This window comes from Geotrypetes seraphini, chromosome 3 (assembly GCF_902459505.1).
Source record: "Geotrypetes seraphini chromosome 3, aGeoSer1.1, whole genome shotgun sequence".
Taxonomy (NCBI): domain Eukaryota; kingdom Metazoa; phylum Chordata; class Amphibia; order Gymnophiona; family Dermophiidae; genus Geotrypetes; species Geotrypetes seraphini.
The window spans coordinates 125,967,029-125,994,472 of NC_047086.1; the positions used below are offsets into that span (position 1 = coordinate 125,967,029).

A 27,444-nucleotide genomic window follows, 5' to 3' on the forward strand; every position below is an offset into this window, starting at 1 on the left:
TGGACAAAACTGAAAGGAGTTATTGTAAGGGCGACAAACCTTTTTGTGAGGCACGTAAGTAAAAATAAAAGGAAAAGAAGGCCACTTTGGTTCTCAAAAGTAGTAGCTGAGAGGTTAGCTTTCATAAACTATAAAAGATCACAGAAAGAGAAAGACAGACAAAAATATCTGCAAAAGTTAAGAGAGTCTGGTCGTGTAGTCAGGAAAGCAAAGATGCAAAGGATAGACAGTTTATGGAAGGAGCATAGAAAGAGGAAAGATGCCATATGGAAGGGGAAGAGGGCAGACAATGGATGGAAGGGGCAGAGAAAGAGAGCTGAAGCTGGATGGAAGAGGCAGAACATAAAAGGAAATACATTACTCACTCACTAGTTATCCTTCAGAGCAAATTTACGTGCCTGGTGCACAATCTTGACATCACTGTGACATCATCAATATGCACCTAGATGGCAGATTGTCACTAAAAAAATTTGGAAGATGTGCTTGGAGTATCTTACTATTCTTGGGATTTGAACCCATGACCTTCAGATGATGGAAGAGGTACCTTTAACCACTGAGCAACTGGTGCTTTCTTTTAGTCAGGGGTTCCTAGTTTCAAGTTTGTTTATTTTTGATATACTGTCTATCAAAACAAATGTCTAAACGGTGTACAATATAAAAAATTGTAGAAAACTGTTAAAATGAGTAAACAAAAACAATATTTTGTCATATATTAAAATACTAGGCAAATTCACATTAACGTACATGAGACAAAAGGGAAGTTGGGAAAGGAGAAGTTGTTTAAAATACATCGAAGTAAAATTAATAAAAAAGGGGAGTGGCAAGACATTAGGGAGGGGATCACTGCAGAAGAAGCATTTGATGTTTCAGAGCTTCACAGAAATTAGAAGTTTGAGAAGCATCAAATTTATGTGTCTAAATGGACACAAATTTGGACTTTGAGGATGAGATGTACAATGTCAGCATCTATGAGACAAACATGGTTTTTTCTGTTACATAGAGCATTATGGACCCCTGTTTGGTTACAAAAATTGGATAGCTCTACGTCTAATAAATGTTGGCACTGTCATCTTGAAGCAGGGACTTTAGATCATTTGTTATTTTATTGTCCATGTTATAGCTTTTTGGAAATCAATTTGGGACCAAATTAATTGTTTATTAGATAATCCAGTGGCATTGTCATTTGATACTGTGCTGTTCGGTATGGCAATGAGAGCAAAACGTCAGATTTCTTCAAATAATAACAAATTATTACTTATAATGACTGGGGTTGCCATTCAACAAATTACTTATAACTGGAAGAACTGGAGTAGATTAAATTATAATTTTTGGTGGAATTCTCTGTGTCATATATATAAAATAGAAAGATCTATTGCAAAACAGAAAGGGTGTTTTAAGAAATTTCAAGATGTGTGTGAGCCATTAACAAAATATTGTAATGATTAGAGGATATCTTTTCCCTTGAATTTACAAGTTCAATTGTGAGGGCAGGAGGGAGGGTAATTTATTATTACAAATTGTACAAGGTATTTGATTATATGATAAGAAAGGGTGGTAAGGGTGGGTGATATGAGCACATTATTTGCACCATTGATGATTATTAAGTGATATATTTGTTGTTAATTTGTTTGAATATATTATCACTCTTATTGTAAGTTTGAAAATGAATAAAGATTAAAAAAAAAAAAAAAAGAAGTTTGAGAAGCGGAAGCTGGTACTAAAGAGTAAAGGCATCTTTAAAGAGAAAAGTTTTGAGCTAGGTTTTAAATTTTCCAAGCGAGTTCGAACATCTAATGGTAGGGCATTCCACAAAGAAGTGGCAGTAACTGAAAAAATGGATTTACGAGTAGTATCGTAAAACAGTTCGCGTATTGACGGTATGGAAAGTAGGTTTTGATTGTTAGATCAGAGGGTCCTGGATGATGAGTGTGGGATCAAAAGTTTATTTATAAATGCTGATTGGTTAGAGTTTTTTGCTTTAAAGGTGAGGAGGAGTATTTTAAAAGTGAGACGATGAGTGATAGGTAGCCAATATGCTTTACAGAGGAGAGGAGTGACGTGATCAAATGTTTTTGCATGATACCTTGGGAGATCCTAGCCATCTCAGGGTAAAAATAAGTTTCCTTCTGGACCCTGAAAAGGGCAGAGTGCTGATGAAAATGGTTAAGTCCACCATCCATACTCTCTTATGAGACCAAAATGAAGCCATTAATGTATTAATGTGTGTGTGTGGGGGGGCTCTGTGATGACCTTTGGAAGATAGAAAAATGCCATTAACCATAGAGCCACAGGTGTTTTCATCTAGGTAAGGGCCCCTAAGGGTTTTTTTTTTTTCCCCTTTTTTGTGACAGTCTGCCATCTAGGTGCTTGTTGATAATATCACAATGATGTCAGGATTGTGCATCAGACACATCCATTTGCTCTAAAGGATAGCTATTGTGTGAGTAGTGTATTTCCTTTTATGTTCTTAATCTTTTGGAAATGAGGTCTACTATGCAATATGGGGTTCATAATAAAAAAAAACCCATCTAAAAAGTGTCCTAAATGGCCACTAAACACACAGAGAGAAAAGAGGCGTGTTTAGAGAAGGGGAAAGGGCGGGCAGTGAGCGGGCCGACCTACACCTAGGCGTGCAGCAGGTATAACCAAAACCTTAGGTAGGTTGCCTAGTCGGCACTTATACGTTTTTGACTTAGACAAAGTCAAAACATGTCTAAGTGATGAAAAAGGGGCCGCTGAGCTGATGGTGGCTGCTGCGATCAGCTGAGCGGCCCCAGCAACCTGCCTACCCCAATGATCGCGGCAGGAGAGATGCCTCATCTCCCCTACCACGATGCCATCACTCCTCTACCTGAACTGTCGCGGCAGGAGAGATGCCCTACCTGTGGGCGGGGTTTCAGATGTCTGGGCCAAACTGGCCCCATTCTGCAGCCGGTTGGCCTGCCAGACGGGCGGGTTTGGCACCCGTCTGTCCGGCAAACATTTTACAGGTAGAGGGGGTGGGATTGGGGGTGCGGGGTCGTGGGGTTGGCGGGGGGTTGCGAGTCAGCAGGGGGGGGGGGTGATCGGGAGTTCGGGGGGCGGTCATTGGGGGAGGTTGTGTCGAGGGCAGGAGGGCCTGGGATCCCTCCTGCCCGTATTGTAGTGGGGGGTGGGGGGTAGGGGGTCCGCCTGGGCAGGAAGGGTTGGGCTCCCTCCTGCCCGATCATGTAGGGGAGTGGGGGGCGAGAGGCCAGGAGGGCTTGGGCTCCCTCCTGGTCTGATCATAATTGGGGGGTGCTGCGGGTGCCGCGGGGCAAGAGGGTTTAGGCTCCCTCTTGCCCCGATGCTGACGGGGAGTCAGCGGGGCAAGAGGGCTTGGGCTCCCTCTTGCTCCGATGCTGTCGGGGAGTCGGCGGAGCAAGAGGGCTTGGGTTCTCTCTTGCCCTGAACATAGTCGGGGGTTTGGGGTGCCACGGGCCAGGAGGGCTTGGGCTCCCTCCTGCCCGGATCGTTTTAAGGTGGGGGGGGGGGGAATTCTGTAACCGGTGTTGTTTTTGACAGACACCGGTTACAGAATCCAGCTTTTAGGCGAAGGAATGGCTCCTCCTTCGCCTAAAAGCCCTTGTGTTGGACGTTTGGGGCTTAGCCGTTTTTTTGTTTCATTATGGGGTATAAGTGTAGACATCGTGGGGGGAAAAGTGTAGACGTAGTGGTGGTCTGGGCGTTTAAACAGCTGAAAGTAGAGGCAGGCCATTATCAAAAAAAGGACGTTTTTTTTGGTTATGGACATTTTCCCTGCTTCTACTTTCAACGTTTAAGGCCTTAAAAAGGGACTTAGACGTTTTTTTTTTATTATGCCCCTCTATATATATATTTTTTTTTTCATGTGCTTTTCTTCAGTAATGCATTATTAAACATATTTTGAGCTTAATATCAACCTGGAGTCCCCTATACATACACCCAAAATACAAGCTCCATTCGTTAATAAATGGAGGCCTAACTGACACCTAACCGGCGCCTAAGTCACGTCCAGCTAACTAGAGCCTTCCTAGCACCCAGCTCACGCTCAAAAGTGCTTGGTGCTTGGTTTTGCAATGCCTACATTTTAGGTGTTAAGTAGACGCGTTTGGGCGCTGAGCAGCATACGATTCTCTAAAAGCCACTCCCATGCCACACCTACACCTACTCTTTAGGCGCAGCTTTTTCCAATGGGTGTCCACAAAATTGTGGATGTCTATTTATAGAATCGCATCCAGCGTTTGGACCTCTAAGTTCCAAATAATGCTTGTTAAACTTGTCAATTGGACTCATTATCCACTTTATTTGGATGCCTAAGCCAATGGACGTCCAAATTGTGGACGCCTAAAGTTAGGCATCTTTTACAGAATCTACCCCTAAAAATCCACTATTCATCCTTTTATTTTTTTTTCTGACACCTTACTTGTTTAAATTTTTCAAAAGAATTATTTCATTCTTATGAGACTTTGTTGATTTTGCACACCAGAAGTAGGGCAGAGACACGTAAAAGAGAATTTGTTTGTCTGTACATTTATATATGCATTTTATTAGTTTTCATTGTTCAGATTGTTTTGGCATATGTATTCAGATTATAATTTCTGTTTTTTAGTTATTCAATTTTAATGTAGATTTACATTTTTAGTGATGTTATTTTCCTTGTATTTTGACTTATTTATACTTTATTATATTGGTATGTTATTTATTGATTGATGTTTAATGAATTTATATAGGTTTTATACGTCTATTTTTTTTAACCTCTGATGCAGGCTTTCAGCTGAAACACCTCACAGTTCCTAAAGTTAACTGTACTTCTTTTGTTGTATATCTTTGGTGCTTTTTGCACTGGGCAAGACAAAAACTAAGGGGGGAATTCATAAAGGGGAGCTAAATGCGTCAACATGCACAATCACGTTAACGCATGCTAAAAATGGCTAGGGCATCTTTAGTGTTTAGCGTGCACTAAAACGTTTAGCACCCTTTATGAATTCCCCCTTTTGTGGCACACAGCTTATTTTTAATTACTGAAAAATGACCATGAAAAAATGGGGTTTTACTATTTAAGTAGGGCAGAATAATTCTTAGATTTCAATGGGGAGTGTCATTTATTCTAATAGTGTGGTGCAGCATTCTTGAATATTCAGGATGCCTGACAGGCATAGGGGAAAACAAGTGCTAGAAGGATTAAAGATGACAAATCTGTAAAGCTAAAAACAAAGAAACGTGATGGTCCATCCAGTCTGCCCATCCATAGAATCCACTATCTCCTCCTCTCCCTAGAGATCCCACGTGCCTGTCCCACGGTTTCTTGAATTCACACTATCTCCATCACCTCTATTGGAAAATTATTATACGCATCTAACACCCTTTCTGTAAAAAAATATTTCCTTAGATTACTCCTGAGCTGATCACCTCTTAACTTCATCCTTTGTCCTTTCATTCTGGAGCTTCTTTTTGAATGAAAGAGACTCACCTCATGCGCCTTTATGCTGTAGGTATTTAAACGTCAGTCCTGAGGAAGGCTACTAAAATGGTGCTTGATCTTCGTCATAAGGCGTATGGGAGATTTCAATATGTATACTTTAGAGGAAAGGCGGGAGAGAAGATATATGATAGAAACGTTTAAATACCTACATGGCGTAAATGCGCCTGAGATGAGTCTCTTTCATTTGAAAGGAAGCTCTGGAATAAGAGAGCATAGGATGAAGTTAAGAGATGATAGGCTCAGGAGTAATCTAAAGAAATGCTTTTTTACAGAAAGGGTAGAAAGAAATAATTTTTTTACAGAAAGGGTGGTAGATGCATGGAATAGTCTCCTGGAAGAGGTAGTAGGGATGGAGACTGTATCTGAATTCAAGAAAGCTTGGGATAGGCATGTGGGATCACTTAGAGAGAGGAAGCGATAATGGTCACTGCAGATGAGCAGACTGGATGGGCCATTTGACCTTTATCTGCTATTATGTTTCTATGTTTCTTTTCCAAACCTGTACAGTAGACCCCAGCCAGTCAGGTTTTCAGTATATCCACAATGAATATGCCAGAGATAAATTTGTATGCACTCTCTCCATCACATGTAAATTTATCTCTTGCATATTCACAGTGGATATTCAGAAAACCCAACTGGCTGCGGGTGGGTCCCTAGAACAGGTTTGGGAAGCCCTGATGGAAAGCCTTTGTGATCTGCAGAGCATAAGTTCTGTAAAATAAATATATTAAATAAGATGAGCAACAGTGGTAAAATAGACATATAGGAAGCAATAAGACTATGAATAGTGGGCAAGGACAAAAATTTTGAAAAGAACAGGATTTGACAGTTAGCCAATACAATTAAGGAGAAGTTGTAAAACATTAAGTGTGACCCAGTAACTGGAAGTCAAAAGTATGCATCAGAGTTTGAAAAATCTATAAGAGATGAAGGGCAGACTAGCCAGTAAATTGTTACAGTAAACACAGGGCTTGTTATATGTAATGTACTGCAAAGCACCCCTGGAACAACCTCAAATATAAATAGCATAAATAATGTGAGACATTAATTAAAATTTAGAGGATTAGATTTTGCATACAGGGAAATTTCAAAGCTTTTCTCACACTCACATGATGAAAATTTTCCTTTTCCCTAGAGGGTAAAAGTATCCATATAGGTTTCAAACTTAACACATGCCAGTGAAAGAACAAAGACGATGACTCATGCATTTAATATTTCATGAGTTAAGAGCTAGCTGAGGATTAGCTGCTAAAAAACAGAAAAACATATAAGTTTAGGGGTAATGTTCCTGATATGGTAGTGAAAGAACAAAGTCAGGGTGCAGGGTGGCTGGGGAAGGATAGGGTTGCTGGATTCATATGTCCTCTTTTTTTCTGAGGACTGTCTGGGTGCCTAGATGGATTTTTTAAAATGGGGGAGTCTCTCTAGGGTTAGCTGGTTCTCCTGACTCCCCCCACCTGCTTCCTCCCTGGGACCGGCTGATGTAATTGAATCTTTGGGCAGCAGGTAAGCAGCAACGAGGTAAGCCTGCTACTACTGACCTGCCCCAGAAGCTGCCTCTGCAAGTCCTGCCTACATGGTAACAGGAAGTTGCTGCAGAGAGGCGGCTTCCGGGGCAGGTCGGCAGTAGTAGGCTTACCTCATTGTTGCTTCCGGCTGCCTGAAGATTCAATTACAGCAGCCGGGTCAGGAGATGCGGTAGGTGGGGGAGTCAGGAGCTAGAGTGGTCATGAAGAGAAGCAGTGCCAGAGGAGGGAGGGGAGAAATAGCATATAGGGGGACTAGAGAAATAGCCAAGAGGGAGGGCTGGAGAAACAGCATGAAAGGAAGGGAGGGGGCAGGATAAACAGCATGGAGGGGGGAGAACGGCTGGAGAAGCATTATGGAAAAGAGAGAGTGCTGGAGAAAAGAGCATGGAGTAGGGTGGTGCTGAATGGGAACATAAGAACATAAGCAGTGCCTCTGCTGGGTCAGACCAGAGGTCCATCATACCCAGCAGTCCACTCACGCGGCGGCCCTTCAGGTCCAGGACCTGTATAGTAATACTCTATCTATACCCTTCTACCCTTCTGATTGGTGAGGCTCAACTTTAGTGCAGGAAGAGGCGATCGGAGCATACCGCGAGTGATTTTCTTCACTCGCTGGCACTCCAGCTGCTCTCTCCTGCTTCTCCGGCTGCCCTCTCCTGTCTCCCCCTGCTAAAAACAGTAATCAACAGAAGAGGTTGGAAGGAGAGAGAGGGGCACCGGGGGCGTATGTTAGGGGTTGGAAGGAGAGAGAGAGAGCTAAAAAGAAAAAAGCACCCACACGAGAGAGGGGTTAGGAGAGAGAAAGAAGCAACCATGAGGAAGGTTGGAGGGAGAGCGAGAGAGAAGCACTAAAAGGGTACAGATGAAGGAAAGGGGGACCAAGGAAATGGATGAAGTGTGGGCAGGGCTGTGGGTAGATTATGGGCGAGGTCATGTGTCCTCTTTTTTGTCTTCACAAATACAGTAATCCTAGGGAAGGGAAGTTCATGTGTTTTCCTTCTAATGGCCCCACACACATTTGTATAAAACAAGTGTATTCACACTGCAGCCCCATTCCTCTTTGGTCCACATTTCTAGGGAAAACTCCCTGAAAGTTTCCCTTTGAACACATGATCAAAGTCTCGTGGGATTGGAAGACCTGTAAGTAATATAAAAATTGTTCCCAAATTGTATAGCTGAGAAGACAGTATAAGAAAATGATAGAGAAATCAAGGCTGAGATTCCCAGAACAAGAGGCTGGAACTGCGGATCCCCAGGCCATCTTTTTTTTAATATATAACTGTTTATTGACAGTGGTAAAGAGAACACATACAGGAATTCAATACAATAAAGTGAAGGCACACAGTAGTAACTCAAACAACACAAGAATGCATAATAAGCAAAGTCAGAAACTGGAGTAACAATAGAAAAAGCAGGGGGCACATGGCATACAATAAGTAGTACGGCACTCTTCACGCATCATATTTTTCGTTAATACAAATCCAGGCAAACATGCTAGCCTCCATACACCCTACTCCCACCCAACAAGGTCATAGCCAGCATTCATACTACACTCACATGCACTCCCCTTCACGCCCCCCATACACCCTCCAACCCTCCCAATTTCTCCTCCCACCCCCCAACAAGGGCTAGAAAGTGCAGCATGACTAGATCAAGAAGTGCCTCCATGCCTCTCCTCCCTCACCAGGCTATCCTCATACAGACAGAAAATGCTGCTGTAGTTTATCTGCAGATGCAATGTAACTTGAACAAGGATTTTTTGATGGGGGGGAAACAACTTTACAAGTTTTATCTATAGCTACTTTCCTGAATGGTATGATCCAGCCACTATTATCACAGTCTTAATTTGGTATGGGATAAGTGAAGCATGCTCAGATTTGAGAATGTGTGGAGCTAGAGCTAGGAGGGGCATTAAGTGCCTGGGCCAATCAGCTCCTTAGGTTCCTCCCTGGTGCATTCCAGGATGCACCGGGAAGGGGAAGGTCTGCCATTTTTAAGAGGCGGGCATGCCGACTGGAGGGAGTAGGCATCCCTCTGGCTGGCCATTGACTGAAAGATACAGGGATGTTGGGGTGGGGAAGGGGGTGGGCCTCATGGCAGGAGGGAGTGGACATCCCTCCTGCTGGGGGATTGTTAAGGGCATATTGGAGGGTGGAAATCACCAGCAGCAGGAGGGAGTGGGCATCCCTCCTACCGGGGATGTCAAGGGGAGGGTGTGGGCTTCCCTCCTGCTGATCTTTGATCTGGGGTCTCTTTTTTCTTTTTATTTGCGGGTGTATTCTGCACATGTGCCGATTGCTATTATCAGTGACTCGTCCCATGCAAATATGGTGACCATTCGTGACTCTCCATTAAACATCATTTGCATGTGCGTGTTTTAGAGAATAACTTATCTTTTTCAAATCGTTATATTTACGGCTGTGACAGCAGCCAATCGGATTTTAACACGTGTTAAGGAATCCTCTCCATAATCTCTTTTTCCAGTGAAAATAGGTGTGTCATTCTAGACAAGCAGTACAAAAGCAGTCCCAGAGAACTAGGGTGGGCTGAATGCGCCGGTCCATAACATGGAGGAACAAAATGCAGAATCCTTTCATGCTGCAATGTCCACCCTGTAAAACCTAGCAAAATTGTGCAGCGTGGACCCAGTCACCACTGTACAAATCTCCTCTTGAGAGACTGCACTAGCTGCGGCCCATGACAAAGCTACACTTCTAGTCAAATGTGCCTTAACAGGGGTTTGTGTCCCACAGACAATGAGGCTGATGAAATGGCCTTACGGATCCAACTGAATATCATAGTCTTAGAAGAGGCATACCTTGCTCTAAACTCACTGGAGACCTCAAGAGAGCAAGGACGCACTCGTCTCACATCCAACTTGAGCAAAATGCGTCCTGTTTCTTAGAACCTGTAGGTTGGAATGCAAGCAAACTGACCTAATTCACATGAAATGCTGAAAGCATCTTCAGCAGAAAGGAAAGAATAGTGCGCAGGGAGACTTCAGTCTCCACAATTCTGAGGAAAGACTCTCGACAACAAAAAGCTGAAAAGGGCTGTGCTGACACCACTACCAGAAAATTGCCCTAATCATCATCCAAGTGGGAAGTGTCTTCCAAAGGCTCGAACAGAGCCTTGGTAAAGCCTCAGAGAACCACATTGAGGTCCCACGAAGGGAAAGGTGGTTTGATAGATGGTTGAATTCAAAAAGAACCCTTCAGAAATCTGGCAATGTCTGGAACAAGAGAGCCCAGCAACTTGGACTCGAAGTGAAGCCAAAGAGACCATTGTCAAGGCCCATTTGAAGAAAGACCAACATTACTGAAACAAGATCTGGGAATGGCTCTACATGTTCTTGTGCACACCAGTGCTGGAAAGTCCTCTGTGCCTTAGCGTAGGCAGAGACTGTAGTTGCCATCATAGACTTGAGAAGGGTGGCAAGAACCATAGCTATATGTCCTTTGCACTCTAATGCTTTACGTGCAATAGCCATGCTATAAGAGCCAAGCGTTCTGGCTCTGCCATGCATATCGGGCCCTAATAAAAAGCAACCTGAGGGCCACAGCCTGCGACACCAATCTGGAACCACCAGAATCTTCCTTGATGATCCGCTCAGCCTATCATAAGCCAGGGAGGAAAGACATACAACAGAAGGTCTTGTGGCCACGGTTGGACGAGCGTATAGACCAGTGGTCTCAAACTCGCAGCCCGGGGGCCACATGCGGCCCCCCCAGGTACTATTTTGCAGCCTGCAGCCTCTACTAGTGCTGCTCGCTCTTTGCAGTGTCCTCTGGCTTCCCCCTGGCCTCCTACTCTTACCTTCAGATAATTACCGCAGCCTGCAGAGGATTGCCGGTGCTGCAGCGATCCTTGCAGGCTGCTGTGGTCCTCAGCAGCATGTTCCCTCTGCCACAATCCTGCCCCTAACACCAGAGGAGGGGCGGGACTGTGTTATGGCTATGGCCAGGGGGTAACTGAAACTCAGCATACTACGTGATATGTCTTCTCAAGTCTGCTTATCTGCTATCTTGACCGAATGTGACCTGGGTGTTGCCAATACAAAGACCAAAAGAACAGTAAAACCAGGTTGACCAGGTGTCGTAGTGAAGAAAGCTGGTTTCTGCAACAAGTCTGCTTATCTGCTATCCTGACCTTTTGACTACAGTGACCTGGGTGTTGCCAAAACAAAGAACAGGACCGGGTGTGCCTGAGTTGTAGTGAAGGAAGCTGGTTACTGCAGGATCGGCTTGTATAACTATGAACTCAACAGTTTTCACCCTATATAAGAACGGGACTTTTCCCCATCAGAATCCATCTCGTTGCAACCGCGGGGCAGTCCCGTGCCCTACCCACCTATCAATCGCAGGGATTCCCAATTGTGAAGGATGGTGATGCCTGGGATCACGGTGAAGTTATTCTATTTTTATATTCATCTATATATATAAGTATAATAAAGGGTTATTGTCTATGCTTTTATATTGTCTGTGTGCTTTTCTGAGTGTCACTGATCATCCCATCTGACAGAAATAAGTGGCAGAACATATTGATACCAGAAGTGGAGTGATCATGTCGTCAGAAAAGCAGCAGAAGAAACCAGGGGTTGAGGAGCAGGCTCCCAATCCCTCCATTCTGGGTTGGGATGACAGTATAGGTAAATTAATGGCCACTGAGTGGTCTGTAGAAGCAGGATTATGTGAACTGGACTTTTGAAAGTGGGGATGCACATGAATTATGTGCCTCCTTACAAAAGGTGAAAATCTCAAAAGGAAAAGAGCAAGAAGGAATTTGTAGACAAGGATGGATGATTTTGTCAGCATGGAGGAATTTGCATGAAGCTAAACATGAGTTACAATTGAAATTAGGAGAGCTGGAAAAGAAAATGTGTAATCAACAGCATGCCATTACAATGCTACAATGTCAGAATAAATTGTTAATGGATAAGGTGGACACCTATCAAAATGTAACAGAAAAGGCAGCTGTGCGATGTGCACGATATAAATACAAGAATCGGAGACGGAAAGTGAGTGACAAAAAAGTTAGAATCTTAATTTATCATCTGCCGGATGATTGGGATCCAGACAAACAGAATTTGGGATTCAAATTCTAATAACAGTGAGGAGGACATATGTGTTGAAGGAGAGCAGGCAGAAAGTTTAGAAGCAAAGCCTGTGAGGAGACAAAGATTACAGGGAAATCTGCAGACAGGAGAAAATCTGACTAGAAATAATGTTATGGAAGATTTTACTCAACAGGAAGTCATGGATATGATGCCACGCTTTACATAGCGGCCCAGGGAACCACTAATACAATGGGTAATTCAGGTGCAGGAGTTGGGCGCAGCAGGGATTATGTTGGATGCCACAGACACCCCTAAATTTGTTTGAATTAGTCAAGAAGCAGTAGTACAAGATGCGTTACGGGAGGATCCTGATCCTTCAAAATATGCCCAATGGTCTTTATTAGAGATAATTGGTAGGGGTGTCACGAAGCGATATCCACTTGAATCTGATTGGCCCTCAAATGATAAAATTTGGTATACATTAAAAGATGCTCAAATGAGAATTAAGGAGGAGGCTATGAAAGTAGCCTTAGTGGTAGGTCACGCTGACACATATATGTCCTTACCTTTTATAGAGTCCATGAGAAATAAAATTATCAGGTATGCTGCACCGGCATACAAACAGGTAATTATGACTTTGTTGATCAATCAAACAGACAGGACTATTTTGGAAGTGGTCCAACAGTTAGGAGATCGGGGGGACTGGGGACCTCAAAATACTTTTAATAAAAAGAGAGAAGGACAATCCAATTCAAACCGGGCTAATCGGGTATCTCGGAGGAATATTTATTTATTTATTTATTTATTTATTCAATTTTCTATACCGTTCTCCCAGGGGAGCTCAGAACGGTTTACATGCATTCATTCAGGTACTCAAGCAGTTTTTCCCTCTCTGTCCCGGCGGGCTCACAATCTATCTAATGTACCTGGGGCAATGGGGGAATAAGTGACTTGCCCAGGGTCACAAGGAGCAGCATGGGTTTGAACCCACAACCTCAGGGTGCTGAGGCTATAGCTTTAACCACTATGCTACACTCTCCTACTGTACCTAAATATTAAAGATACTTGCAAGCCTTTTGATATAGTAGGGCTTACTGTTTTACAAAATAGAGTTGCAGTGGAATATGAACCTGGGTGCCCTGGATTAAAGTCCATTGCACTGACCACTAGACCGCTCCTTGCTCTGCAAGAATGTCTGTGTGGCCATTTTCATACACATGCTGCCAGACAGACTTCTTGTCCCTTGGTGTACCTAATTTGTCTGTTTTATTTTGGACATTTTTACATATTTTTGAACAAAAACCCCAACATTTTCCTTGTTCAGAAATGGCTGTGAGATGGACCTTTCTTGGACATTATGAGCGGGTTATCCCAATTCTGACTTGGACATTCTTTCAAAAATGTCTCTCGGTGTGTCTTTTATAAGACTGGCCTATACAAGTAGCCAAAATCTCAGCTACAGTGAAACTGCATATATTTACACTAGCTCGGGAGCTGAAGAATAATTTATTCCTGAGATTGTGCACTGTGTGATGTAGGTAGCGAGGGAGTAGAATAATAAAATGTGAAGAGGAGCTAAAGTTTGTAAAGATGACTTAGGAGAGATGTTATGGTAAAATATGGCATTTTACCACTACTTAGTTTACCACAAGAATCACTAACTTTCTTAAATTCAGTACTGTAAGTTAGTGACTCCCTCACAAAATAAATAATGAAACTTGTGATCAACCTCACAAACTGTGTTATGCTGCTCTTGAGGCGCATCAGGCATTTCTTACAGGGGCCAGAGCTATAAATAGTGACTTCCTTCCCCCTCTCCCCTCCAGACAAGCACCTTTCTAATCCTACCCTCTCTTGGAGATGGGAGAGGTTCCGTGGGACTGAAGAGCAGATGTGGTCCCTCTTCACAAAAATGGTCACAGAGATGACATGGGAAACTACAGGCTGGTAAGCCTCACTTCGGTTATTGGAAAAATAATGGAAGCATTGCTGAAGGAAAGGATAGTGAATTTTCTAGAATCTAATGGGTTACAAGATCCAAGGCAACACAGTTGTACTAGAGGTAAATCGTGCCAAATGAATCTGATTGAATTTTTTGACTGGGCAACCAGAGAAATGGATTGAGGACAAGCACTAGATATAATTTACTTACATTTCAGTGAAGTCTTTGACGTGCTTCCTCATAGGAGGCTCCTGAACAAATTTGACAGGCTTAAGTTAGGACCCAAAGTGGTGAGCTAAATTAGAAACTGGCTGATGGACAGAAGCCAGATGGTGATGGTTAATGGAATTCACTCAGAGAAAGGAAAGGTGAGTAGTGGAGAGCCTTAAGGATCAGTGCCGGGGCCCATTCTGTTCAATATGTTTGTTAGCAACATTGCTGAAGAGTTAGAAGGTAAGGTTTGCCTTTTTGCGGATGATACCAAGAACTGGAACAGAGTGGACACCCCAGAGGGAGTGGAAAACATGAAAAAGGATCTGTAAAAGTTTGAAGAATGGTCTAATATTTGGCAACTAAAATTCAATGCAAAGAGGTGCAGAGAGATGCATTTGAGAAGTAGAAATCCGAGGGAGCTGTATGTACTAGGAAGTGAAAGGCTAATATGTACGGATGGAAAGAGGAACCTTGGGGTGATAGTGGCTGAGAATCTCAAGGTGACAAAACAGTGTGACAAGGTGGTGGCTGTAGCCAGAAGGATATTAGGCTGTATAGAGAGAGGCATAACCAGCAGAAGAAAGGAATATTGATGTCCCTGTATAAGTCGTTGGTGAGGCCTTACTTGGAATATTGTGTTCAATTTTTGGAGACCGTATCTGGCTAAGGATATAAGATGACTTGAAGTGATCCAGAGGATGGCAATGAAAATGGTAGGGGGTTTGCACCAAAAGATGTACAAGAGACTAGAAGACTTGAATATGTATACTCTAGAGGAGAGAGATAGGGAAGATATGATACAGACATTTAAATACTTGATTGGTCTGTAAGTCTATTTGTCTAACCCACTATTTTATTTTTTAAATGGTATATCTAAATATATGCTTATATTTCTATTAATGTTGTATCTTGCTTAGTAAAACTAAATAAACGATTCATCAAACTAAAACAAAACTTGAAACTTGATTAATATAGAACCAAATCTTTTCCAGAGAAGAGAAAATGGTAAAACTAGAGGGCATAAATTGAGGTTGCAGGGTGGTGGACTTAGGAGTAATGTTAGGAAATTCTTTTTCACAGAGAGGGTGGTTGATGCCTGAAATGTCATCCTGAGAGAGGTGGTGGAGTTGAAAATGGTGATGGAATGAACAGAGGATCTCTAATCAGAAAATGAATGAATTGAAGAACTAAGGCCAGTATTGGGCAGACTTGTACCGTCTGTGTTTCAAATATGGCAATTCGGTTTAGGATGGGCTGGGTAGGGCTTCGACAGGAACTCCAGAAGTTTGGAAAATGAGGACAGTGCTGGTCAGACTTTTACAGTCTGTATCCTGCAAATGACGAGATGGTTTGGATAGCCTAGAGTGAGCTTTGACAGGAACTCCAGTAGTGGAAACCTAAGGACAGAACCTGGTGGACTTCTACAGTCTATGGCCCAAAAATATCAAAGAAAAAATAATTTAATTGAATCATGAATTTATAATACTGTGTAACTATTGGGCAGACTGGATGGGCCATTCATTTACTATGCTGTCATTTACTATGTTACTTGGGCCTATCTGAATTAATTCCCGGTGGTCCATTTGAATGGGGTAGGAGCACTACCCAGTCATTCCCACTTCTTGCAGATCCAGGTTCAAAATGACAACTGTGATTCCTAGTGGTAGGCTCACAAAACTACTACTAGGGGTCAAGCTGATATTTAAGGGCAAAATGCTATTATAAGGTAGCTTGACACCCCCCTAAGCTGTAGCCACCATTTTGAACCCTGAACTGCAAAGGGTAGGGATGGCTGGATATCTTCTACCTCATTCCATTGAACTACTACAGACTGGTTCAGGTAGGCCTGGAGAGACCTATGGGGGGAGGCCCTTGGATGGATTTAGAAAGATGCTTGGTGGGAAGTAGAGGTCTTTGTCTGGAGAGAAAGGGAGGGGAACCAATATTTATAGAGCTCTGGCCCTCTAAGATAGTGTCTGGGAGGATCAGGCTGAGTATTAGCAATTAAGAGTTCAAGGCAAGCTGCATTATTCAATTTGTAAAATAAGAGGTGCTTTGTATCTCATTGTAATGCAACTCTCTGTGACATACAATGGTCTAATATGGTAAAATAATGCATAATTTTGTCATTTAATGCACATAAGGTGCAAAAATTGTGTGCTGTTCTCTTAACACACTTAGATACACCTACAGGCCAATATTCAGAACCTAATGCTGATGCTAGAAGCAATTAACGCTGGAGAAGCACCAAAGTTAGGCTACACACAATGTTCAAAGGGCAGCAGAGGAGGGAACAGCATGGGCACTGAAGATCAGCTCAAATTATACATAGATTAAAACAAGCTGCTTAGATATTCCCTCCCAATGCTCAGAAACAGCACACTAATCAAACTGTGCCCTTACCACAGGAAACCTAAAGCCTGCTCGGAGATGACATTAGCACAAAATTGGAACAGGGAGCTTTCTCTTGAGGATCAGTTCTAAAATCATGGGAGAGTTATTTCTGGCAAGACCTGCCCTTCATGAAGGCAAAACTAATAGGAAGAGATCTCAGGAAGCTTTCTTTCTTTTTAAATAAATTTTATTTAATTGAACCAAATACAGCGTTTACAAGCTCAATCTCTGAAACAAACCCATAACATCATGCACAATAAACAATGCCATATGGTACAAAAGGTTCCGCTAAACATATGCTGTCACTCTTCCGTATGCGGTTTAAAGTCTACTATCGAACACTCCCCCCCCCACTCTCTTTCAAACAAACCCAATCCAAATTCCCCCCCTCCCCCTAATCACCAAAATGCAATGTACACTCAGTCAGGTATAAGGGTTGAAGTGTAAAAAGCTCAATTCAGACATGAGAAAGCACATTGGCTAAAAAAGGAAGAACAGGTGCAATATCTTGCCAGGACACATAGCTAGACCACATTTTTTGAAAGTGTGTAATGCGATTCCTACACAAAGCAGTTAATTTAGACATCAAGTATAATTAGTTCACTTTATGGAGCACCGCTTCCAATGATGGGAGATCATCTTTCTTCCAGGCAGCAGCCAACAACATAAGTGCCACTGTCACCACCAAAGCTATCCACTTACAATAGCGCTTCAGCAGACTCAGTGGAGCCACATTTAGTAAACAATATTCAATGGTCTTACTGACAGGAAAGGCCAAGACCTCCAAAATAAAACACATAACCCAATCCAAATAATTTTAGGCCTTGGGACGGAGCCACTAAATGTGCAAAAAGATACCCCGATTCCCACAAGATCTCCAACAAAGGTCTGTACCCCTACCAAACATAATCTTCAAACACATAGGAGTATAATTGATATAAGAGCTATGATGGTCAATGTCACAGGAAAGATCTTAGCCTTAAGGGGGTACTCTACTTACTAGGTATGAGAAGTCTGATATCAACAGCTTTAGCATTTGAATCAATTCAAACTCACTTTACATTGGACAGAATCAGCAGGTCTGAAAATTCTTTTCGCCCCTCTCGCCACCTTCATGACTGCACGGAAACAGACCCCTTTCCAATCCCTGTGGTTAACTCTTCCCGCCATCCCTTAAGAACAACGCACAAAAGACGACTCCTAAAAACCCTACATCATTCAGAGCCTTTGGCTCCTCTAGATCATTATAAGCTATCAGGAGCTTACCTGAACATTCGTTCAGTCAGGAATAAGGCACAATTGGTCAAAGCCTGGCTGGAAAAAACCCATCTGGATATTCTACTTCTAACTAAAACATAGTTAATCTTTGATCAGGATATCATCATCGGTGATATACCGTATTTTCACGCATATAATGCGCGCGTTATACGCGTTTTTACCTACCGCGCATACCCCTCGCGCGTTATATGCGTGAGCGCGGTATACAAAAGTTTTTAAACATAGTTCCCACCCCGCCCGACGCCCGATTCACCCCCCCAGCAGGACCGCTCGCACCCCCACCCCGAACGACCGCTCGCACGCGCTCCCACCCGCACCCGCATCCACGATCGGAGCAAGAGGGAGCCCAAGCCCTCTTGCCCGGCCGACTCCCCGACGTCCGATACATCCCCCCCCCGGCAGGACCACTCGCACCCCCACCCCGAAGGACCGCCGACTTCCCGACAATATCGGGCCAGAAGGGAGCCCAAACCCTCCTGGCCACGGCGACCCCCTAACCCCACCCCGCACTACATTACGGGCAGGAGGGATCCCAGGCCCTCCTGCCCTCGACGCAAACCCCCCTCCCCCCCCAATGACCGCCCCCCCCAAGAACCTCCGACCGCCCCCCCAGCCGACCCGCGACCCCCCTGGCCGACCCCCACGACCCCCCCACCCCCCTTCCCCGTACCTTTGGTAGTTGGCCGGACAGACGGGAGCCAAACCCGCCTGTCCGGCAGGCAGCCAACGAAGGAATGAGGCCGGATTGGCCCATCCGTCCTAAAGCTCCGCCTACTGGTGGGGCCTAAGGCGCGTGGGCCAATCAGAATAGGCCCTGGAGCCTTAGGTCCCACCTGGGGGCGCGGCCTGAGGCACATGGGCCCAACCCGACCATGTGCCTCAGGCCGCGCCCCCAGGTGGGACCTAAGGCTCCAGGGCCTATTCTGATTGGCCCACGCGCCTTAGGCCCCACCAGTAGGCGGAACTTTAGGACGGATGGGCCAATCCGGCCTCATTCCTTCGTTGGCTGCCTGCCGGACAGGCGGGTTTGGCTCCCGTCTGTCCGGCCAACTACCAAAGGTACGGGGAAGGGGGGTGGGGGGGTCGTGGGGGTCGGCCAGGGGGGTCGCGGGTCGGCTGGGGGGGGCGGTCGGAGGTTCTTGGGGGGGGCGGTCGTTGGGGGGGGAGGGAGGTTTGCGTCGAGGGCAGGAGGGCCTGGGATCCCTCCTGCCCGTAATGTAGTGCGGGGTGGGGTTAGGGGGTCGCCGTGGCCAGGAGGGTTTGGGCTCCCTTCTGGCCCAACTACACAAAGGTACGGGGAAGGCGGGTGGGGGTGTCGTGGGGGTCGGCCAGGGGGGTCGCGGGTCGGCTGGGGGACGGGCGGAGGTTCTTGGGGGGGGGGGCGGTCGTTGGGGGGAGGGGGTTTGCGTCGAGGGCAGGAGGGCCTGGGATCCCTCCTGCCCGTAATGTAGTGCGGGGTGGGGTTAGGGGGTCGCCGTGGCCAGGAGAGTTTGGGCTCCCTCCTGGCCCGATATTGTTGGGGAGTCGGCGGTCCGTCGGGGTGGGGGTGCGAGTGGTCCTGCCGGGGGGGAGGATGTATCGGACGTCGGGGGGGGCATCAGGCTTTCAGGATGGGGACAGACCTTCAAGGGGGGACAGGACTTCAAGGGGGGACAGTGCACGGAAAGTCAGGGGGGGTGAACGGAGAGTCGGGACAGCGCACGGAAAGTCAGGGCAGTGCACGGAAGTCAGGGGGGGTGAACGGAGAGTCGGGACAGCGCACGGAAAGTCAGGGCAGTGCACGGAAGTCAGGGGGGGTGAACGGAGAGTCGGGACAGCGCACGGAAAGTCAGGGCAGTGCACGGAAGTCAGGGGGGGTGAACGGAGAGTCAGGGCAGGCGAAAGGAGCGTTGGGCATCATGCGCGGTATACCCGTGAGCGCGGTATACAAAAGTTTTTGTACATATCATCGTGATTTCTGCGCGCTATACCCGTGTGCGCGTTTTACACGGGTGCGCGTTATTTGCGTGAAAATACGGTACTACCTCAGACTACAAAATTATCCCTTTATCAAGAAACTCAAAAAGAGGAGGTGGTTTAGCAATAATTCTCCAAGAGCACTTTGAGTTCTAAGTGTTAAACTCCAAACTAGTGCTGCCCAATTCAGGAAAAAAAATTTTGATTCGATTCAATCAATTCAGCCTATTGAATTGGTTTTTCGATTCGATTCGATTTTCCTGCCTAATTGGGTGTTTTTTTTTTTTTCAAACATCCTGGTGAGTTTATTTTACAGCCTCTTCACCCCCTTTGCCTTCTCCTAACCACACTGGCGCTGTGGTGTAAACAAAAAAAACAAGCAAAAAAGACTTTTCCTCTCTCTGTTAAATCCTAGCTCGTTTGCAGTCTAACACCAGCTCTGGCAGGATACACATTTCAAATCTGACATATTGTAATCACAAAACAGTAAATAAAATTAGTTTTTCTACCTTTTGTTGTCTGGTTATTATTCAAATTTTGTTGGTCTCAGGCTTCTGATAACTTGCTTGCCAGGGTCTTCTTCTTTCTCCCTGCTAACCATCCATCTTCCATCTCTGTCCTCCCCTTCCATTTCTCTTCCCTCCCCAGGAGGTCTGGCATCTTTCCTTTTTTTACATCTCCCTCCACAAATCCACCTTTTCTTAACTACTCTTTCATCCAGCATCTCTCCTTCCTTCCCCACCACCCCAGGGTCCACCATCTCTCCCTTTCTTTTCCCAAATACCCTCCTATCCAGTATCTCTATCCCCCCTCCACACCATCCCTTGCATCCAACTTCTCTCCCTTTCTGTTCCTTCCCTCCCTAAATCCCATGGTCCATCATCTCTCTCCCTCTCCTCTATTTTCAGACCCATTTATTTCTCCCCAAAGTCCGGCATATGCACATCTCTTTGAACCCCCCTTCCCTCTCTCCATGTACTTCTATACCAGGGCCCCCCTCCCCTGAAGGTCTGTCCCCCGCTGAAGGCCTGCACCCCACCCCTAAAGGCCTGTGCCACCATCCCTGAAGGCCTGTTTCCCCCTTGAAGGCTTGTTCCCCCCTTGAAGACCTATCCCATCCCTGAAGGCCTGCCTGTCCCCTCCCTTGAAGACCTGTCCCCCTTTGAAGGCCTGCCTCCCCCCCTTTGAAGGCTTGTCCCCCCCCTTGAAGGCCTATCCCCCCCTTGAAAGCCTATCCCACCCCTGAAGGCCTGCCTGTCCCCCCCCTTGAAGGTCTGCCTTCCCCCCTTGAAGGCTTGTCCCCCCTTGAAAGCCTATCCCACCCCTGAAGGCCTGTCCACCCCCCTTTGAAGGCCTGCCTGTCCCACCCCAAAGGACTGCTCACTCCCCTCCCATGGCATCCGGCTTCCACCCCCCTGGCCTTCCGCTTCCCCCCTGGCCTCCTCGCACTGTTTACCTTCCAGCCAGAACAGCCTGCAAACAGGCTGTTCCTGCTGGTAGGTAAACAGTGCGGGGAAGCCGGGGGGGGGAAGCGGAAGGCCAATGGGGTGGAAGCCGGGGGGGGGGGTGGAAGCCAACAGCAGCACTTCCCGACTGATCCTCCCCCCTCACCTTCTAAAGCAGGTGCGGCAGCTGCCGCTCCTGTTTTAGGGGGTGAGGGGGGAGGGTCAGGCGAATCGGGAAGCCGGTTTTCTTTTTGTTTTGAACCGATTCGAATCGAGTCACCGGAAGTGAATTGGTGAACCGATTCAAATCGGGCAGCACTACTCCAAACTGACAAACAACAAAAGGAAAGAATCCAACACAATCTGCAGTGAGTAGAACACAAACCAAAACAAAGAAAACTGCAGATAAGTGTACAATGATGCAGGCTAAATTTATTAAACCAAAATCATGAATGTGGTTAAATGTTACCACCTTGAACCAAACCAAAGGACCCGACAAGGTACCAAATCAAACCTTATCCAACTGGGACCCCTGATGAAGGCGTGTTCACCGAAACACGGACCGTGTCGGACCCTTTGATTTGGTTCAAGGAGGTAACATTTAATCGCATTCATGATTTTGATTTAATAAATTTAGCCTGCATCATTGTACACTTATCTGCAGTTTTCTTTGTTTTAGACTCCAAATTGACTACCGACCTATAAATTCTCACCTGTAAAATATCTAAAGAGGACTGCAAAGATAACTTGATCGTCAAAATATTTTACATTCCCCCCAACAAATGGCATCTAGCAAAAGAGGAATTCTATGAATTCCTCCTTGCAAACTCGATAGCCGGTGCCTACAACTTTATAGCCAGGGATGTTCATTTACTCCTCGAACAGGCAGCCAATTCCAACAAAACTGACCTACTTTCCTTCCTTATATCATTAGGGTTTTCCAAACCAATCCCAGCTAAAACCCACCAGAAAGGTCACCCATTTAGATCTGATCACATTCCTTTCTAATGCCCCAATGACCCCCAGTATAAGTCTCAAAGGTGAAACCTGGTTCATTACTCCCTAGTCGAACCATCTCTTATGCAATTTTGAATTATGCTGGATTAAAAGACAACTTAAAACGAAACCAAGGAACAACTTCAAAGAGAAAACTATTTGCACAAGAGGACAGCTGAACCCAGTAGAATTTTGGATGCACTATAGCTTAATTCCCAACCCAGCTTTTGACCTAACTTCATTTTAGGATGGAAAAACTTTAGTGATCAGGTCTTAAAGACATAGCCCCTCTGAAAAAACGTTTAAAAAGACAACGTTTATCAGACAGCTGGTACGATACCGACTTAATGGACTTAAAGCGAGAATTACGCAAATTAGAAAGAATATGGTGCACATCAGGGAAAGATGAGGATAGACTTACTTGACGACTAAAAGTTAAAGAATACAAAATAATGATCAAAGAAAAGAATAATAAACATTACTCCCAAAAAATTAATTCTCCTACTTTAAATAGTCATGAACTTTCAGAATAGTCAATTCTTTGTTTGATATTGAATTCCACAAACACTCTAATACAGATTCCCCATCCCCTGCAGCGATCTTAGCTGACTTTTTCACTACAAAAATCCACAAATTGAGATCATCTCTTGCAGGTTCAAGCATAGATTTACTTATCACACTTACTGCCTTAGGCAAAGAAGGTACAGCTGTTGACATGATCTGGAATCACTTTGAAAACCCAGACTGGAGCCACTTCTTCAAGCTTTACTCAAAATATGTAAAATCCAATTGCCTATTGAATAACTACCCACTGACTATTATGAAAACAGCTCCTATCTCCTTCAAGGCTGAACTTTTTAACTGGGTTTCTTCGTGCATGCGTACCAGTAAATTCCTGGAGGAACTTGGTCATATCCTTGTGACTCCGATTATCAAAAACCCAAAGGAGTCCGTTTTCTTGACGGCCAACTACAGACCCATTGCCAACATACCATTCTTTCTTAAACTAATGGAAGGTCTGGTTAACATCGACATCACAAAATATTTAGAGAAGTTCAGCATTCTATATGATTCTCAATCTGGCTTCCGTACAAATTACAGCAGTGAAACAGTTTTAGCCTCTATGACTGACCATCTTTTCCATTTGTTTTCCCGGTGAAAAAGCTCACTGGTACTGCAGTTCGACTTGAGCAGTGCCTTCGATCTTGTTGATCATGACATCCTGCTTAGGTGCCTTGATTCCATCGGCATTTCCGGACAGGTACTAAATTGGTTCACGGGTTTCCTAAAAAATTGTACTTACCAGGTCTACAGCGAAGGAACCTTCTCTCAAGCTTGGTCCAATCCCCACGTTGTGCCACCGGGCTCCCCACTCTCTCCCTTACTTTTCAATATCTACATGGCATCACTGAGAAATATGTTATCCAATTTAAAACTGCAATCATACATATATGCGGATGACATAACAATTATTATTCCCATAACCTCATTGGCCCAAGAGACAGAACAATTCATCTCATCTGTCCTTACCAAGGTAAAACATTGAACTATGCATTCCAAATTAAAACTGAATCCCAAAAAACCAAGATTTTCTTGTCAAGTCCCAATAACAAGATCGTGAACACCTCCTTGAGACTTAATGGGTCAGACTACCCAATTAATCCTACAACCAAAATCCTTGGCATCACCCTGGACCAAAGCCTGACTTTTGAAGATCATACTAATGCTCAAGTCAAAAAATGCTTTCTCACTTTATGGAAACTATGCACCATTAAACATTACTTCGATTTCTTCTCCTTATGTCTGCTGGTTCAATCCCTGATCTTAAGTACCTTAGACTGCAATATTATATACTTGGGATCTCTAAAGAAAACCATCAAATGACTGAGAATCATCCAAAATGCTGCAGTCTGTCTCATTTATGGCCTCAAGAAATCAGACCATGTAAGCCTGTATTACAAAAAATTACACTGGCTGCTTGTGGAAGCAAGGGTCATTTTTAAGTTTGCTTGCCTTTGCTTCAAAACCATGACAGGTTCATCCCCAATTTATCTGTCTCACCAATTCAAATTCCCAGGCACAACTAATACATGCAGTACATTACATTACATTATATTGTACTTGTTAACCGCATAGCTGTAAGTTCAACGCGGTTTCCAAAATTTATTAACAGTAAACATGATACAGGGAATAGAATAAGTTAGTTAGACAAGTGCTTGCTCACTTTTCCATCCCTAAAGGGCTGTACCTACAAGAGATACTTTGATAGAGCATTATCATTTCAAGCAGGCAAATGGAACAAATGTTTAATCAACTTCATCTCAAATGCACTTTCGTACCAAATGTTTAGGAAGTCAATCAAAACTTATCTCTTTGACAAATTTCTCTGTCCCCACTTCAACCTTGATGTACTTCCAAAACACTTCCAGATAAACTTGACTAAACTTAACATGCCAATGCAAGTTTGAAAGTTCTCTGTAATGTCACTGTCTGTATACAGTCTCTTCCCCTGTAAACTGCTTAGAACTGTTTGTGGTATGGTGGTATATAAAAATAAAGTTATTATTATTATTTTGTAGCCATTTTCCACCATATTACTGGCAAAAGACACTCGTAACAAAGAATCAAGCTGACGTTCCCAAAACTTGGTTTTGTAGGTTTTGGCAAGGACTTGCTCCCAAGCAGATTTGTATTTAGGAGGAACTGAAATTGATTGTAATAAAGCATTATAAAACCGGGTAATAGTCCCCCACCCGCAACCACCCATTTCAACAAGGAGGGTGGTTGACTTAATTCAGGTAACACTCTTTTGCAGAAGAAAGCGGTTAATTGCCTATAATGAAAAAGATCTCGAGCAACCAAACCATATTCAGCTTCTAGGTAAGTGAAGGAAACCAGTTCCCCCTCAATGAACAATTGACCCAAAATTTGCAAGCCCTGCCTAAATACCATATCCAGTTCTCCTGGGACAAAATTAGGAGCATAAACTATAGCTGTCCCATGAAAGTATTCCTGTGAGCCCAGAAGGCGAGAATGAAGTTTAACCCACATGGAGGGACCATGACGTATGATAGGATTGTCTGTAGTTGCCAAGTCCTGTATGATCGAAACAGGTAACCAAGGGATAACCCAAAGTGGTGCCCTACCCAATATAGCTTGCTCTATGCAAACCCAACCTTTCTGAGGTTCCCATTTCCAACCCGCCAAATATTGAAGTGGAGCTGCCTGATAATAGGATTGAAAATGGTGAGCTGCCATGCCCCCCTGTTGTCTGCAGTGATAAAGCATTTTATGCTGTACCCTTGGAGTTTAATTGTTCCAAATGTAGGAAAAATGTTTTTTTCCCCAAGTGTTTAAAAAAGGAAGCTTGCAGAGGTATAGGCAAAGTGAAAAACAGATACAGCAATTTGGGGAGTACTATCATTTTAATGGCATATACTCTACACATCAAAGACATGGTTAGATGTTTCCACTGGTCTAAATCTGCCATAATTTGACTGATTAAACTGGGGTAATTCATTACATATAAATCAGCCAATGCCCTGGTCAAATTAACTCCTAAATATCGCAAGAAACGTGGTGCCCAATGATAAGAAAAAGTAGTAGAAATAAAGTTTCTCTCCTCATCAGTAAGGGAAAGCTCAAAAATCTCAGATTTGGTGTCATTAATTTTGAAACTTGAGACTTGCCCAAATAAATCCAGGAGATTAGCTAACTCTGCTAGAGATTCCTTGAGGGTAGAGAGGGTAAACAAAACTTTATCTGCAAACAGTAACATCTTTTGCTCAACCCTGCCACAACGTATACCATGAATAGCCGGATTTTTATGTACCAGCTGGGCCAAGGGCTCCATCGCTAGTGCAAAAAGCACTGGAGAGAGCGCACAATCTTGCCAGGGTCCCCGGCCCAACTGGAAACTATCTGAATAATGGCCATTAATTCTCAGATAGTCCAACAGTGCGGTATAGAGAACATGAAGCCACATCAAAAAAGAATCCTATCTTTCCCAACAGCTGGAACAAATAGGGCCAGTAGACCGTATCGAAGGCCTAGAATTAGGGCAAAATATGGGTCGACCCCGCACAAACCCAGATTGATCATCCTTTACTAATAGAGGCATAAAATGTTGCAATCTATGTGCTAAAAGTTTTGTAAATATTTTATAATCTACTCCCGAAGAGAGATTGGATGGCAAGAGCCATACTGCATAGGGTCCTTGCCAGGTTTTAATAACAAAGTAACCCCTGCCAGCTGCCAGGAATGAGGCAAAAGCGACCCTTTCTCCAGGCCATTAAGAAAATCTGAAAAGGTTTAACTAATTACTAAATAGCCATCAATACCTGAAGCTTTACCCACTTGCATATCCACAATGGCCCAGAGGATTTCCTCCTCACTAATGGGCAAAGAAATTTGGTCTGCCTCCCTTTCTGAAATACTCGGCACCTCCATCCGATCCCAAAACTGATCAATAACCTCAGTTGGGACATCTCATTCTGGAATATATAAGGTTTGATAATATTACACAAAGGCCTTCTGAATTTGAGAGGAGGTGGTGCAATGTGGCCCATGTTTATCAACTATTTTAGTAATAAAGTTGAGCAATGTTTGCTTCTGCAACGAGTGGGCCAACAACTTCCCAGTTCTATTAGCAGATTCAAAATACTCCTGTTGTAGAGACTGCAATTTAATGCTAATATCAGCAAGATCCAAAGCTTGTAAACTGAGGTGCAGTTGTTTAAGACGTGCCACCACCTCCAAATCAGAAGTTGTTCTCTTAAGGGAGCCTTCCAATTGATAGATATGAGATAAGATAGCTGATCTCTGTTGTTCCCAGATTTTATAGACATACGATCCTAGGAATATAAGCGTCCCTCTAAGAACCACTTTTAAGGCCTCCCAAATAGTTGCTGGAGAAGAATCCTCAGAAACATTGATAGTTAAGTATTCTTGGAGGTCTTTCCCTATCTGTTGTACATGTTGGTGGTCTAAGAGCAGGCTATCATCCAACCTCCAATACCTATTCTCTCTCTCTCTTTGAAAAAACTACGCAGAAAAGCAAATAGGAGCATGGTCTGACCATGTTCTACTAAGTACCCACCAGTGGAAAGAGAGCCTTACCCAAAAGTCACAAATCTATTCTAGAATAGGTGGTA

At 44.2% G+C, this 27,444-nt stretch overlaps 1 protein-coding gene across 12 annotated transcripts in view; it reads right to left on the minus strand.

Annotated features, from left to right (window-relative positions):
- HMBOX1 (homeobox containing 1) overlaps positions 1–27,444 on the minus strand; it is a 425,772-nt gene that overhangs the window by 50,402 nt on the left and 347,926 nt on the right. The gene's annotated exons all lie outside the window — the stretch shown is intronic.